Genomic DNA, 14,833 nt, shown 5'->3' with positions numbered 1-14,833 from the left:
CCTGTAAGCATGCTGGTGGGTATGTATACAATGCCTTTACTGTAGTCTGATTTTAGAAGTAAAGGAAGGATGGGAGTATAGCTGTAGATTATCTTCTCCCTTTAAGTATACCCCATGAGACATTTCAGCCTTTGCATTATTGGTGTTGGCTTTGGATGGAACCCCATGACTACAACACAGGAACCACACCCTCTCCTGCTGGAGATTTTGGAATGAGAGACCACTTGTTGACTAAATTGGCATGTGGAGAAATACTGTAGGCAGGACATATACCTAATGAATATGTATGTTTGAGATAAACTTCAATAGTTTCTGATAAGCAGAAGTTTGGGAAGCTGTTTGATTAAATCATTGAATAAAAACTGGTTTAACTAGTGTGCTAATGTTGTGCAAGTCAAGGTATGTCCTGAGACGTGTTACCTATTTATTTAGAGTTGTTATGCAGTCATAATATTGTAGAGAAGGATGCTCTGTTTATATTCCATATCCAACTGCTTTAATATTACTGTACTGTCAAACAAATCTTGCCTTGCCTGTTATCTGCACTGTTTGCAGCATTCTGATTAGCAGTGTTTATTGCTTTAGATTATAGCAACTTTGTTTTAAATAGATGGTTGATGTCCTATACTAGAGTATTACTACAAAGTTGTGCACAGATGTTCTCCAGCCTTTGTGATGAACAGCAGTGTGCTACGCAGTTTACTAAATGGTTCAGTAATATCATTTTTGGGGGTGCACTTATGTTTTCATGGTTTACTGTTGGAGAGGAGAGGCTTATCTTGCTCCTTTTAGGAGAAACGTCACCCTTAAAGTTCTAGGCGTGAAAAACTGTAATCAGAGGAAGGGTGTGGTGCCCCACTCTGAAAGTGCCTGAGGAAGTTTTTCTTTCACCTGGTTTTGGAGAAGTTGTTACCTAAAATGTATTTTTGATGGAAAACACTCTTTAGTTGTACTGGTTGTGTTATTTCAATAAAGAGCTGAATAATTTAGCTGGAGTAGAAATCCAAACGTTTTCAGAAAACTTTGGAAAATGGAAAAATCCATGACTGTACTCTTTTAGCGGTTTCTCTAAAGACAGATGTTGGAAAATCTCTAACCTAAAAAAGAAAATATATCTGGGCTGATGAAAGCCTGAAAGGGGACACATTTGCACTAAAAACATTCCATCACTCTCATAAAACTTCTTGGCAACCCTAGCTCCTTGGAACTGGGGTTGTGCTGAGGGAGTAGATGCCTTGTGGTCACAGTTCTCTCTTCTATGTATATTTCTGTGTTCCTGATGGGACTAAAAGCTCTTCTTATGTATTGGTCTCCTTGCTACTCTGTATATTATGGCTCTTGTCTGTATATTGCTGTGCTCTGGGTGTGTCTGGAAGTACTGGCCTATATCCAGAATAATTCAGGAATGTTGGTTTGGGAGCAGAGTGACTCACAGCAGTTCTGTAGTCTGAGAAGGGGGGAGGGAGAAGAGGAGGGACAACGGGCAGGAATGCACACTGAGGGAACCCACTCTCCAGTAGCACACGTGTGTGTCAATATAGGTGTAAATATATAGCTGCTTCTGTCTTGTGATGAGCTTGCACTGCTTCAGTACTGTTAGGGTTTCTGTGCCACTGCAAGTCATCTGTTGACTATCAAGGGGAATTTGGCCTCCTCCGTTTTTTCTTTTATGCACTGTACAAAAATTTAAAGTGTCCTTCTGATAGAAAGGGAGTGGTACACTTAAAAGCAACACTGAGATTAATGATACATGCAATATATATGAATACGTAGACATATTTCAAGACCCTATTGTTATACATAGTAGGATTTTCTCTGCAACCAGTAGTGCATAATTATTACCAACCATACATAGCTTGGAATGGGTTTCCATGCTAAACAACCACGCCTCAATCCATACACCAGATGTGGAACACCATTTTTACAACACCATGGTAATGACTATATTGCCTGGATCAAACCCAACTAAGGATGCCTAACGGTTAAAAGATTGTGGCACTCTTTTTGTTCAATGGCTTTGCCAGCATCACAGAACATGGTACTGTTGGATGCAACAAAGATAGATGGCAACACTTGGCAGAGAGCAAGTAAATCATGTTCTTGCAGGTTTAATACTCTGTAGGTAGGGATAGATTAGATGCATATATTGTCCAAACTACTACCTAAAATATATGCAGCTTTATGACTTGGTGAGATCTAGATGTTTAGAAAAGTGAACTACTAAGGATGTTACACTTTTGTTGCATTTTACTTGCTGCATTTGAGCATTGTAGTATATTTTTTACTGAGCTAGTTTGCCTTTTAGCGTGTGCCCATAGTTTGCATAGTTCACTGGGCTCTGGCAGTTGTGCTTTATTTATCCCCCTCCAAAAAAACCTGTTGAACTTTTGAAGCTGTTTTTAGCTGTGCATAGTTAGAGGGGTTGTGCAATAAAAGCTTCTTCCGAGGACCGTCATAATAATATCTGCGGCATGGCCACATGAAAGACCTTGTGGCCATGCTGCAGATATTATTATGATGGCCCTAGGAAGAAGCTTTTATTGCACAACTCTTCTAACTATGCACAGCTAAATACTGATAAGAACCTGGAATGTATGTTTGCTAGGTAGAGGTAGTAATAAATTTAATTTAGTAGGACAGAATTTAATCACCCTGGAAGAAGCACCGAAAGTATTGTCTGCTTTCTCCTAATCTGATAATCCACAGAGTTGAGGAAAAGATTCAGGGTGTGGTTCCTCCAATAGTTGAGCTAAAATTGAGCAATCACATAAATTATAAAAAGAAACTTGTATTGTTGGTATAATGTGTCATCAATGTCTGTTGCAGCTGCAGAGTTGCACAAAATCCTTTACCAGTCTGACCACCCTTCTCTGTGCACAGACAATGTATATATTCAAATATCATTAGACAACAGAAACTGATAATCTGATCTGCTAATATTTGCATTGATTATTACCAGTTCAGTACAAATATGCATAGTAAACTTTGTCCAATTGCATTATTTAATGGATTAGGACATTGCTTGGGCAATTGTTACATTTCTTAGAATTCAGTTTCTTTACAGCATACATGTTCAAATACTTAAACTCTGCAAGAGTGTTTACTGAGAATCTAAAAAAACATGAAAATTAGAAAAAGCTAAAACATTCACAAAACACAGAATGATGGAAATTTGGGTGGGGTTAAGAGCTCAAGACCACCTAAATAGTTTGGGTATGTCTGGTCTCAAAACTCTGGTTATCAACAGTACTTTGACCAATGCCTTATATTCAGAGAAAAGGTAGCAAATGAGTGTTATGTAAAACTGGAAATAAGTCAAATATCTTGGCCATATAAACAATAAATCCAACATTATTCTCTGGAAAGAATAAAACAAAACAATATGTTGAAATAGTTATCTTTTATTAGTTATGTTTTTTTTTTTATCTTTTAAAGATTAGTATAAATCTAGTTCAGTAATGGTCCTTCATCACTTGCTGTTGGCAATAATTTTTTTTTAAATGAGCCTTTTTAAAGCAAGAATATTTACTATCTTATTGTAAAGCACAGCAGTGATCACCTTTGTGTTTCGGCCAAGACTGGTTTACTTACAGAACAGCACACAGAATGCAATAATGGAGTATATTTGTAGTAGTTTGCAGTGATTGTCTTTGTAGTTATGCTGTTATCAATGAATCAATGTGTGAATGAGACGAAGTTAAACACAAAGGTAAATAAGTTGGTAAACACAATAGGTACTGCCTAATCCATATCTTTTTGCTTAATCATTCAGTGTTTGCTGGCTGATTCATGTAGACAAAGAAGCCATTCTTGGATTTACTTGTAATAGGCAATTGTTCCTTTTTAATATACAGTGCAAACTTAAAGGGATTGATCCCCTTTTATAGCAATTTTTTTTTCAGCTTCACTGATGAAAGTGTATCCTCTCCAGCCTTGGAGGGCTTTCATAAGTCAGGCCCATTGATAGAAAAAGTCATGTGGGGATGGTACAGAGGCAGATGTGACTATAATTGTGTGAATGGCAAATATCAGGAATCTTTGTTATTCTTGGTTTGTGTACAGTAGCCAAAATTTGACAACACAAAATTTTTTTTTTCTCTTTTGAGAAACACGTAGAAGTAGATGACTGTATCCTCCAACTATATACGTCTGTGCACACAGCAGATGCTTCTGGTGGGGCTGTTATTATTGGATATTTTTATAGTTCAGCCTGGGCAACTGTTCCCTTGCATTCAGCTGGGGGCATCTTCTGTGGATAATATTAAAACTTACTTAGATTGGAGGATGACCACCTAGTGAGTACCATCTACATCATGGTCATCTAATGAGCATATTTAGTTAGGAGTTTACATGTTAAGCCAGCAATATGTACATAACTTTTAGGCGGCTGATATTGGTAGTCACATGTATTGTGAGATCAGAAAGCTTGGTTGTTTTATATTCTTTTCATGTATATGATTCAGAAAGAGTTCTTTTCTTTTGGTTGGATAGTACTCAAACATTCTTTCACCTGGCAGAGACTGAATGTTTTATGTACAACCAGTTTTAAGCACTGCCAGTAATACAGAAGGTGGACAAAACAATATAAACGGCAACATTGATTTAAGCTTTGAAGTTACTATAACACAATTACAAACAGAACCATGGAAGTCACAATTTTTTAGTGGTTTGTAAGTAAAGTAGTCCATGTCAAATTTTAAGGAGGTGTGTCAGTTAGCAGGTTGTAATATAATGCTACACAACTAAGCCAATGTCACCTTCTTGACTATGCTATAGGTATGTGAATCAAAAGACTGGTTGAAAAGCTTCACAAAAGTTTTGGTGGTAAAGGCTGTAAACACAATATTGTAAATGTCTGCTGTTTGCCTGGTGTTCAACCTCAATGTGCAATGGGCAACGGTCTATAAAATGACAGGATATTGAAAGAGAACCATGTTGGACTCTCATAGGCAGTAAATGATGGATACTTGGTAGGATAATTGCCTATAAAATTGGTACATGTTTAAAATATGCCTTGGAACATTCCTTCTAAATCAGGATTAATTTATGTTTGGAAAAGTCAAAGGTTATCTCAATCTTCCACAACTTTTTTTCAGCTGTTAAACATACATAATCTATTTTACTATGGACAGCTGTCCTATTGAAGTCATTACATCTGATGAATGCTCTTAGTGGTCAATAGCCAAGTAATATGGCAACCCAGAAAAGTAGTGTCCTACGCAATGCTTTCCATAGCCTCTCTACTAATCTAATTTAATATAATTGAGCCTTCAGTTTTGGAAAGCAGAGGTCGTTTCCCACCTGTATCACTCAAATACCTAGAGGGCTTTCTTTTTTTAGGAATGGTCTAGTATTCTACTATTAGGTCATGAGAATTTCCAAGATGGGATTAAAGTGCACCTGCCCAAAAACATTTAAAATGATTCACATATTCACAACAAGTAGCTTGATCTTGAAAAGTTTGAAACTGGTGACCTGCCAAGATCTCCCTCTAAACACTGTTTTGTGGAGCAAATATAGTTATATATATATATAGTTATATATATATATATACTTATAGTTAAAAGAGAATATTTTTTATTAGGTGGTTGTGGTTAGTCCTTACTGTTAGGTCCTTATTAAGCATTTTCCAATATTCTGTCTACCCTGTTTTTAGAAGCATTAAAAATTAAAGATGCAATCTGTAAACCTCTTTTGGAATGTAATGGACACAAGAGCTTCAGATACATATAAAGAATGCACTTCAAAGTTTTATGCTTGACGTAAGCATACAAATGAAAATGTAATACTGGAAAGATACTGCTTCGTAAGATTGTGCTTGACTAGCAACTGTTTATAACTCTTAGGGTGCCATTTCATATGTTGATCCAAATGCTTGGTCTGAATGTTGGGAGTGTCTGAAACAGGGAGTGGAAGCTAAAGTTTTAGGTAACACTCAGGAAAGTAGAAGTAACCATAAAATGACATCATGCATATTTATGGTCATTATATGACATCCTACTTGTTTGTGTATCAATTGGCCTCTTGTAATTTTTCTTTTTCATAAGAAAGGAAAGTATAGTAGTAGTATTTTAAACAGCTAAAAATATTTGATATAACAGAAAGAATGATGTAGCATATAAATAAGGGTAAACTTTTCATGACTAATTTACTTTGTTTTCATTGTGGCCCATGTTGGTAGGCATTTTTTCCAAATACTGCCATTGCTATTAAAAAGCAAATGCATGCATTTGAATAGCAATCTAAACATCCCTATTTAATGTACAGCGCTGCGTAATATGTTGGCGCTATATAAATCCTGTTTAATAATAATAATAATAATAATAATTTGGCAAGTAGAGGCTGTATTTGATCTGCTTTGCCTGCAGTTTAAACCCACCTCAATAGGACATCTAAAGAAACGCAGGTCACACAAAGCTGACAGCTCTACAGAGGCTGATTGCTAGCATAGAAGGTCAACAGCCCCATCCATGAGCCTAATGCATGTAGTGAAGATCTGATAGGAAAGTTGTGGGTCATACATTGGTCATTTTAAAAAAAGTTTGTGTTTGATTTTGCTTACTAATAAATATAACGTAAACGTTTACTTTCACAAGCCTATCTATAGTTATATTATGATTTTAGTGATCATTCTTAAAAACAACATTGTAGCATATTTGTGCTGTAACCATACAGCTCTTATATCAGTAAAAAAAGAAATATGTGTGGTTACCCAAGAGAATCCAATGAAACTGTCCACTTGAAAACATTTTTGGTGGTTTTAGGTATTGTATTACCCAGTGAGGTAGCCCTGCATTCCAGCAATATGGTTATGTTGGGTGTCAAGTCAGGAATGGATGTCTTCAATTCGAATTACTACTTCCTAAACACATAGTAAGATTAGCAGCAATTGGCAACATAATAGCATTTTATAAAAAGTGCAGATCAGAAACTGTTGAAAATCACAAATAAAGGATGGTTGCTGTGGTTTGCACCTCCTGTTTCCTTTCTTCAATCTTCATATGTATATGAAGACCAAAGTGTTAACAGAGTAATGTTTTTCCCCTTTATATTTTTGCTGAAATATTTCAGAAATAGTATTTGCTTTGAAACTGAAACACATTTGAGGGAATAGAATTTGTGTACGTATTCCTATAAAAGATACTTGTAGATGATAAACAAGGCTAGTAGCAATGTTCGCTCTCCTTGTGATTGAGGGGCCTGGGTTTCAGAGGATATACCCTGGTGTAGATTAGCTTATTGGAATGCATAGGAATTTTAAACATGGACTTTTAAAGCCTCAGGTTAAACACTGGTGAAAACGTCCGTGTAGACACTAAGCCTTATAGTTTAAATCTGTAATTTCTAGATAGACAATATAACACAACAGTTTTCAAACCTATTACCATGTTTTTTTTTTGTCAGTACATGCAGTCAAATAACTTATTGGTAATAAACTACCTCCGCTTTTCATTGCCCTTTGATCTAAGTTTGCCATGTTTCCCTTTGTCATACTTTACATCATATTACATCTGGTGTAGTCTCTTGTAAACACCCCAACCATTTAAAATGTTCTTGTATGTGTACACAGTGTAGACAGCAGATGATGGAAATACCAAGAAATCAAACCATAAATGTTTTTTTAAACATTTGGTCCAAGGACTTTACATTCCTAATCTGTCCACTAGACTATGGTTATGATCGTTGCATAGGGCTTATACCTCTATATATTAAGATAGCAAGGAAAAAATAACCACCCACTTAGTTTCCTTTTTTTTAAGGTTATCTGCTTCAGTTATATGAATTTAGCAAAAAATTATACGGATTTAACAAAATATTTTGTATCATATGTAACAAACCAGAGGGGGGCAAATAAGAAAAGTTTATTGTTCAGATTTATATATACTTATATAAGTACCTCTAAACAGTACAATATATGTTATTGCCATACAATCAAGTCAAATGTGTTCCTATCCTAAACTGGAACTATTCTTGGAAAAAAAAAAGAATATAAATGGGATCTCCTGTCACTTCCACTGTAGACAAAGGCTCATCTCCCACTTCAAATTAAAGCCTTTTATAGGCTAACCAGGAAAATTATATAAAATGTCATTTTTACTGGTAGAAAAAATGCTTGTGTTTGCAAAACACTTGCGGCAGTGTGTAAAAAGGAATTAACTTGTGAAGGCTAAAGGTGCGTACACACTTCCAATTTTTATCGTTCCAATCGAACGACGAACGATCGATTGGGCAAAAAATCGTTCGTAAAAAAGTAACCAACGACGCCGACAAACGAGGAAAGTCGCTGGAAACGAACGACCGGACCGACGGATCGGATTGGACGACGATCGTTGAACATCGTTCGTGTGTACAGTCGTTCGTTGATCGTCCATGTTCAGAGCATGCGTGATGAACGAACGTCCGTTCACTTTCCTGTCGTGCACATAGTTCCTCTATCGCTCAAACGATCGTATCTATTGTGTGTACACTATCTACGAACGATCGTGTCGTTAACTCTATGTGCAGGATCGGTGCTATACGATCGTTCGTATATATCGTGCATGAACGTTCGTTGTTCGTTTTCCAACGATAATAATTGGAAGTGTGTACGTAGCTTTAGAGGTGAGAATTGTGTATACAGTGAGAGTTCTGATAAATGTGTCTGATAATGTATCTCTTACAAATGTGTGTATTACGGAATTGTACAAATATTAGAACGCCCTCTTGACACCCAGTGACCAACACCCTCCAATTCTGTACGCTCTGCACTTCTATGCAACACTGATCAAGAATGTGAATCTGAGTGTGTGCACAAATCTTTGTTAAAGAATTTGTAACCATTAAGATTTTTACATATTTATATTGCTCTACTTTCTACTCTTGTAGCTTCAGGTGCTTAATACTGGTGTACAGTCAAAGAAAAAGGATTATGTTCAAATACATAAATTGTGAAAAATGATTTTACTTTTGAAAGGAACACACAAATACATGTTGGGAAACTATAAAAAGTGTCATTGTCAGTGTCAGAATTCAGTCTTCAAAATCCATTACATATTTGAATAGGCATGGATGTGCGACATGTGTAGGTGCTCTGTAGATTGTCATGGATTTAAACATTTACTGTATTCTGAAGATACCTAAGGCTACGTACACACCTGCAATACGTCATTGCAAAGCGAACGATTGAGGACCGATCAACGATCATGTACGATTATTTTGAACGATCGTATAGTGCATGATTCTGTACATACTGAAACAATATGATCGTTCAAATATACTCCACTAATATTGTACAAACACTAGATACGATTGTTTGAACGATGCAGGTAGTGACGTTTACTAGAGAAAGTGTATTCCAGAGCCATCCACGATCACTAACGATCGTACACATATTAGATTGGGAAGGATCGTTGCCCAATCGGATTCACCGGGATGGTGATTATTTTCCAGCGACTATTCTTGTTCATCGGCGTTGTTGGCAAGTCGTTGTGCGTTTTTTTGGTTAAAGATTATCGATTGTCATTCGTTCATTTCCAACGACAATTTCCTTCAAAGGGATCTTTCACATCTTTCCACCAACTAACGACTGCACAATGCATGTACATACAGCACCATTCCGCTCTATGGAGGGGAGGGGGAGAACGACGGAAAGGCACCCCGCTGTGCTCTCTCTCCCTTCACTTTCATTACGATCATTTGTCATCCATCGTCCGTGGATCCGTCACTCATCCGTGGATGAGTGACGTACACACGCCAGATTCTCGTCCAATATCCGCCCTGAGCTGAATAACGGACGAGAACAATTGCACGTATGTACCTTACCTAAGTCTTGGGCCCTGTATTCGTTTAATGTGGTGTAGTTGGGCCGGGCTGTGTTGGCAAAGGTACAGAGAAATCTAAATCTAAATGTAAAACAGTTGTCAAACAAATTAGACAGAAGTTTCCAGTAGGGACTTAAGGAACAGTTTAAACTTTGGATATTCTTTAGCGTAACCATTGCTCTTTTTTTATCACATGTTGATAAAAAGTGTTTACTGATGTTTTTTGTTAAACATGTGATAGCTGGTCATACACTGGCCATTGAAAAACAGGAACTACCCACCAATTGCTGATGCTCCTGTTACCATCTTTTTTCACGCAATTTTTTCTTTTGATAATAAAGGCTATTTTTTTCTAACTTTCTATGGTCTGTGCTTAAGAATTTCAACTGCTTATTTATTCTTGCATGCCTGTTGCAAAATGTGCAGCATTTTTGTGGTGTAGGTTACCACCAACTTTAGCTCTACCCATGTTTACACTCTGCTGTGCTATGGTGTATGGCGCTGCATTAGTTTACCAAGGGCAATGACATTCTATAATGTCTGGATATCAGAAGATCAGAATGATAAGATGGCAGTTAGACAGTGAGAGACACGTGATAGTAAGGATTTGTGATCAGAAATAGAGAAATCCATTTGGGCATCATCTGCATATACGTGATCCTGGAATCCAGATGAGCAATTGAGCTGTAGATGATCATAATAAGTCCAATGACAAAACCCTCATGATACATACACAATGACAGGGAGTTTTTTCTTTTCTTTGAAGAAAAGGGAAATCTTGCCAGATGATTACAATTGAAAAAGTCTGTGTGCATTTAACAAGCACTTCCAAGACTTGCTCATTATGACAGGACATTAACCCTTTTGTGTCAATTTTTCATCAATGTAAACATTCCTACTACGTTTACGTGTTTTTATGCACTTTTATTAGCGTTTTAAAGCTTGCCTTTTAAACGCTGTAAAACGTTCATGCCGTGGTTTCCAGTGTTTTTACAACGTTTACATTTCAAGTGCTTATTAACCCGTGAAAACACCGAAAAACATGGGAAAAAGCCCCTATTGAAATTAATAAAAGCGTTTACCCACATTTTTTTAGCATTAACTCTGCGTTTTAGATAACGTGTTATAGATAACGCTCATAAACGTTCCTCAAGGAAACGTCCTGGTGTAGACTAAGCCTTACTGTGATTGAGGTTTTCCACTTTCATTGAATGTTTTTTATTTTCTTCCAGGTTTTTTACATGGAATAGGCAGAAAGACAAACACAGACATGTGGGCTGTAGCTCTTGGGGGCAGGAACTCCTCTCTCTTATGTTTGTTTATATTTCAAACACTTCCCACCATCTTTTCAAGTGCACATTTTCCTATCTAATTTGTCTGTCTATCCAGATAACCCATTCTGATTTTGCAGTCTTGGAGAGTCTGGAATACATAGCCAGAGATGATGCAGTTGAACAACAACTTTCAGATTTTTATATACAAGGAACAAAAATAAATTGACTGTCTTATTTGCATATGTACAAATTCTACTTATGAAATGACTATTGTAAACACAATGGAGCTAGGCAAGGAAAAGTAGTTACTAATCTTTGAGGCAAGCCATATTTCAAATATGGATTTTAAGCAGCATATCAAAAACCTGATTGGTTGCATGGAACAACATTTACTTCATGCACTCCACTTCATAATAATAATTATTTTTTGAATTATACATTCATAGACAAATGTGTCCAGAAATGGGATTTCAATCTCCAGACCTGCACAAACAAAGATAACCCTTTCTTGTATGTCCCTCTCCCTCCATCCACACCCTCTACTGCAATTCCAACAATCTGTATTTCTCCAGCACAGGAAGGTGAGCTGTGTGTGGTATGGCAGGGAGGGGTTGAGCTTTGTCTTGTTATTGATTTTTTTTCCTTCGATTTGTGAAGGAAGTAATACAGACCAGCTGATTTCAGACACTGGATATGTGGTTTCTACCCAGCCCCCATCACACTGCCTTATTTGCCTGTTTGCTGCCAGTGGAGCCAATCTTTTACAAATACATGCCTAAGATTGGTTTGGAGGCACAAGTTTTGTTTTTCTGGCATATAGATACAGTGAATCAGTATATCTAAAACTATTTAAAATGGATAGGGTAAAGAAGAAATAAAACTTGTCTCCTGCCGTTGGATATTTAACAGCAACACAGAGATAAAATGCAGGATTGTATTATTGCTCGTTTCCCTCCCCGTATATTTTTACTCAACACTGTCTGGTAAAACATGATCCTCAGATGAGAAGAAAGCTCTCTAATGGAGCCCAAGATAGCTACAAAACAAAAATAGGTTCTACACTTTCCTTATTTTATTCAAAACAAAAAAAGTTTTGGGTATAGACGCTTTACCTGGAGACCTTTGCTTGCATGCATGCATAGAGACCTATTGAATGCATCAACATGTCTACTGCCAATCACTTCATCAGGCCTTGATTATGCATTTAAAATGGTCTGTTTAGGTTGTCCATTAATGGATGGACTTGTAGGTATCAATGGAAACAGAAAAGGCCCCATTATCATATTCATAGATATCATTTGTATATGCAAACACAAAAAATTTTCGACCAATCAATTCCTTTATATTTGAATACAATTTGTTAGAAAAACAATTGAGCCTTGCAAACTGTCCTGCAGCCTTTTCCCGGACTTTGTGGTTTCAAAGTGGAAGTCACTCAAATGTTCGCCTATAGCATCACTGATGTGGTGAAATGTGCTCTGTATGTATACTGTTATCCAAGGACATAACACAGAACCCACAAGAGGCTTGTCGACAATTACAGATATCCTTTGTAAAAGTAGCGGCAGCTTATCTCAATAGGACATTTTTAGGATAAAATTGTGAATATAGGGGGTCCTGTTTTTTTTTCAACATCTAACCGACTTCCCACTATAAACCTCACTAAAGCAATAACCTGTCTGATGCTCAAAACATCTGGATTGACCACACAAAGCCAGCCTTGATAAAATCTCCACATGGTTCATTTTTCAGTTTGCCGGTTACTGATCAAGCTTTTTTTTGAAGAAATGTCATGTATAGTTCCTACAGCAAACTATCTCTGGGCAAAAATTTTTTTTTTCTACCACTTCTTACTCCTACCTTCTTTCAACCCATCCTCCAGGGGTTCTATTTTGTTATCTTATGCAAGATATGCACCCTAAATCCACCTGCCTGGGGTTCAGCCTTTAAACAATCTTGATGGTAGTAAATATTTGCATTGGGTATAGTTAGAATGGAGATGGTTCACTAATTTAGGTGTGGAATTAGAATTTGCAGCAGATTTAGGATAGTTAGCATTTCTATTAGTCACTTTTTTTACATTTAGGCTACAAGAAGATTCGGATCCTTTTCTTTATAGTGTGTAAGACAGGGGTGCCCAACAGGTGGATCGCAATCTACCGGTAGATTGCAAAGGCAACACAAGTAGATTGCGGAGCCCTGCCTTTCAAAATGAATTCAGCGCGCACGGGAGTTAAGTCTAAGTTTTTATTGTTGGTAGATCATTTGAACTTAGTCATTTTAAAAGTAGCTCCCAAGCCAATAAAGTGTGGGCACCCCAGGTCTGAGATTTTGGTGAACATGAGAAACTGTATTTTTGTCAGACTTGTTTTTTACAGTACGTGGCCATGTAAACATTGTGAATTTGTACCATTCTTCTACAATGGTAGAAGGGCTTGTTTGTCCTTCTAAAAAAAATTAAAAAAATCTAAAACTCATTTGAATTATGTTCTAATTCATTTTAGCTCTGTAGCCTGACAACCAAAAAAACGGCTGACCACTTAGAAGAAAAGTAGTGGTGTCGTCGCAAAAGCAATTTTTATGTTCTCTGGTGACTAAAAGATAGTCAAGATTTTCTGTATGTTGCACAAGCTTTTGTGTGTCTTGGGGGTTCCCTGAAATTAAATCAAGGACAACTCCCTGTGGTCTTTTATAAAAAGCTGGAAGAGAAACAACATACCATGTGTCACTCAGCAGCCAAGCTGCTTGCTTTTGCTGGCGGGCCTTGTGCCTGGGTGTGGTCTCAGAAACAGTTTGAGTTCCTATTTCAGCATTAATGTTAGGAGATATTCACTGCTACTCCAGAGCAATCTGTTCTTTTCTATGAAGTGGGGTACAGGGGAGGACGAACAGGAGCACCCTGCTTCTAGGGGAGACTACAACAATCCCTATTAGCAGCCGGTCCACAAACTCAGTGATCTCTCATTTACGCCTTGGGGCACCTAAACTGACGTTAGATTTCCCACATATGATCTTCTTGGCCAAAGTTTAGCAACTGTATATTCTTTTACTGGGTAACCATTTGTAGAAGAAGCATATTATAGTGTTAAATAATTCTTTCTATTATTAAAGCAATATTAGAATACATTTCTATTGACGGAGCAGAATTTTCATATAGGTCGCCTCTTAAGGCATTTGCTAACAAGGAATATTGTGTGCTGCTTAAACATCTGGAAATCATTCTGCTTGGGTCACACAAAATCCCTCCCAGGTTCCTTTCTTCATTCTCTTTGCCTCCCAACGCCCTGAGTCCTGAGATGGATCATGCTCACACACAAGTACACCTTATTAACTGTTTCCAATTATCCTTTTGTACACCATAATGCATTACTAATAACTTATAGGTTCTTGGTTTGCAAATATCACAAAACATTTTAAAGTTGGTGGGTTTTTTTTTTGTTTTTTTTTGCAGTTATCTTATATTGACTGTTCTGATATGTGTGTTTGTATTTATCTTTGGATATTTGTATCTTTTGATACATTTAGGTGTGTTTTACTGTGTGCTAGAGCCATTGTGTGCTTCTGGCAATAGCTTATACTTTCCTGCATTCATTTGTGTATCTATGTATTTCTGCAGAGCATTCTGTGTACATGTCTCTAGGCGTGTCTTGCCGTGGGCAATGCACCTTTTGTTGTCACCATGTGTGACCTAGTAACACGCAGTACCTACAGTAAATCCTTTGTAAACACACAGCCTGTATGTGCATGTGTTTGGGGGGG

At 37.1% G+C, this 14,833-nt stretch overlaps 1 protein-coding gene across 1 annotated transcript in view; it reads left to right on the top strand.

The window, feature by feature from the left end:
* Positions 1–14,833, top strand: part of AHNAK (AHNAK nucleoprotein) — a 41,227-nt gene that overhangs the window by 465 nt on the left and 25,929 nt on the right.

Source organism: Pyxicephalus adspersus, chromosome 9, assembly GCF_032062135.1.
Source record: "Pyxicephalus adspersus chromosome 9, UCB_Pads_2.0, whole genome shotgun sequence".
NCBI lineage: Eukaryota > Metazoa > Chordata > Amphibia > Anura > Pyxicephalidae > Pyxicephalus > Pyxicephalus adspersus.
The sequence above is the reverse complement of the archived record's forward strand: the minus strand, read 5'-3'. Positions and strand labels throughout refer to the sequence as shown.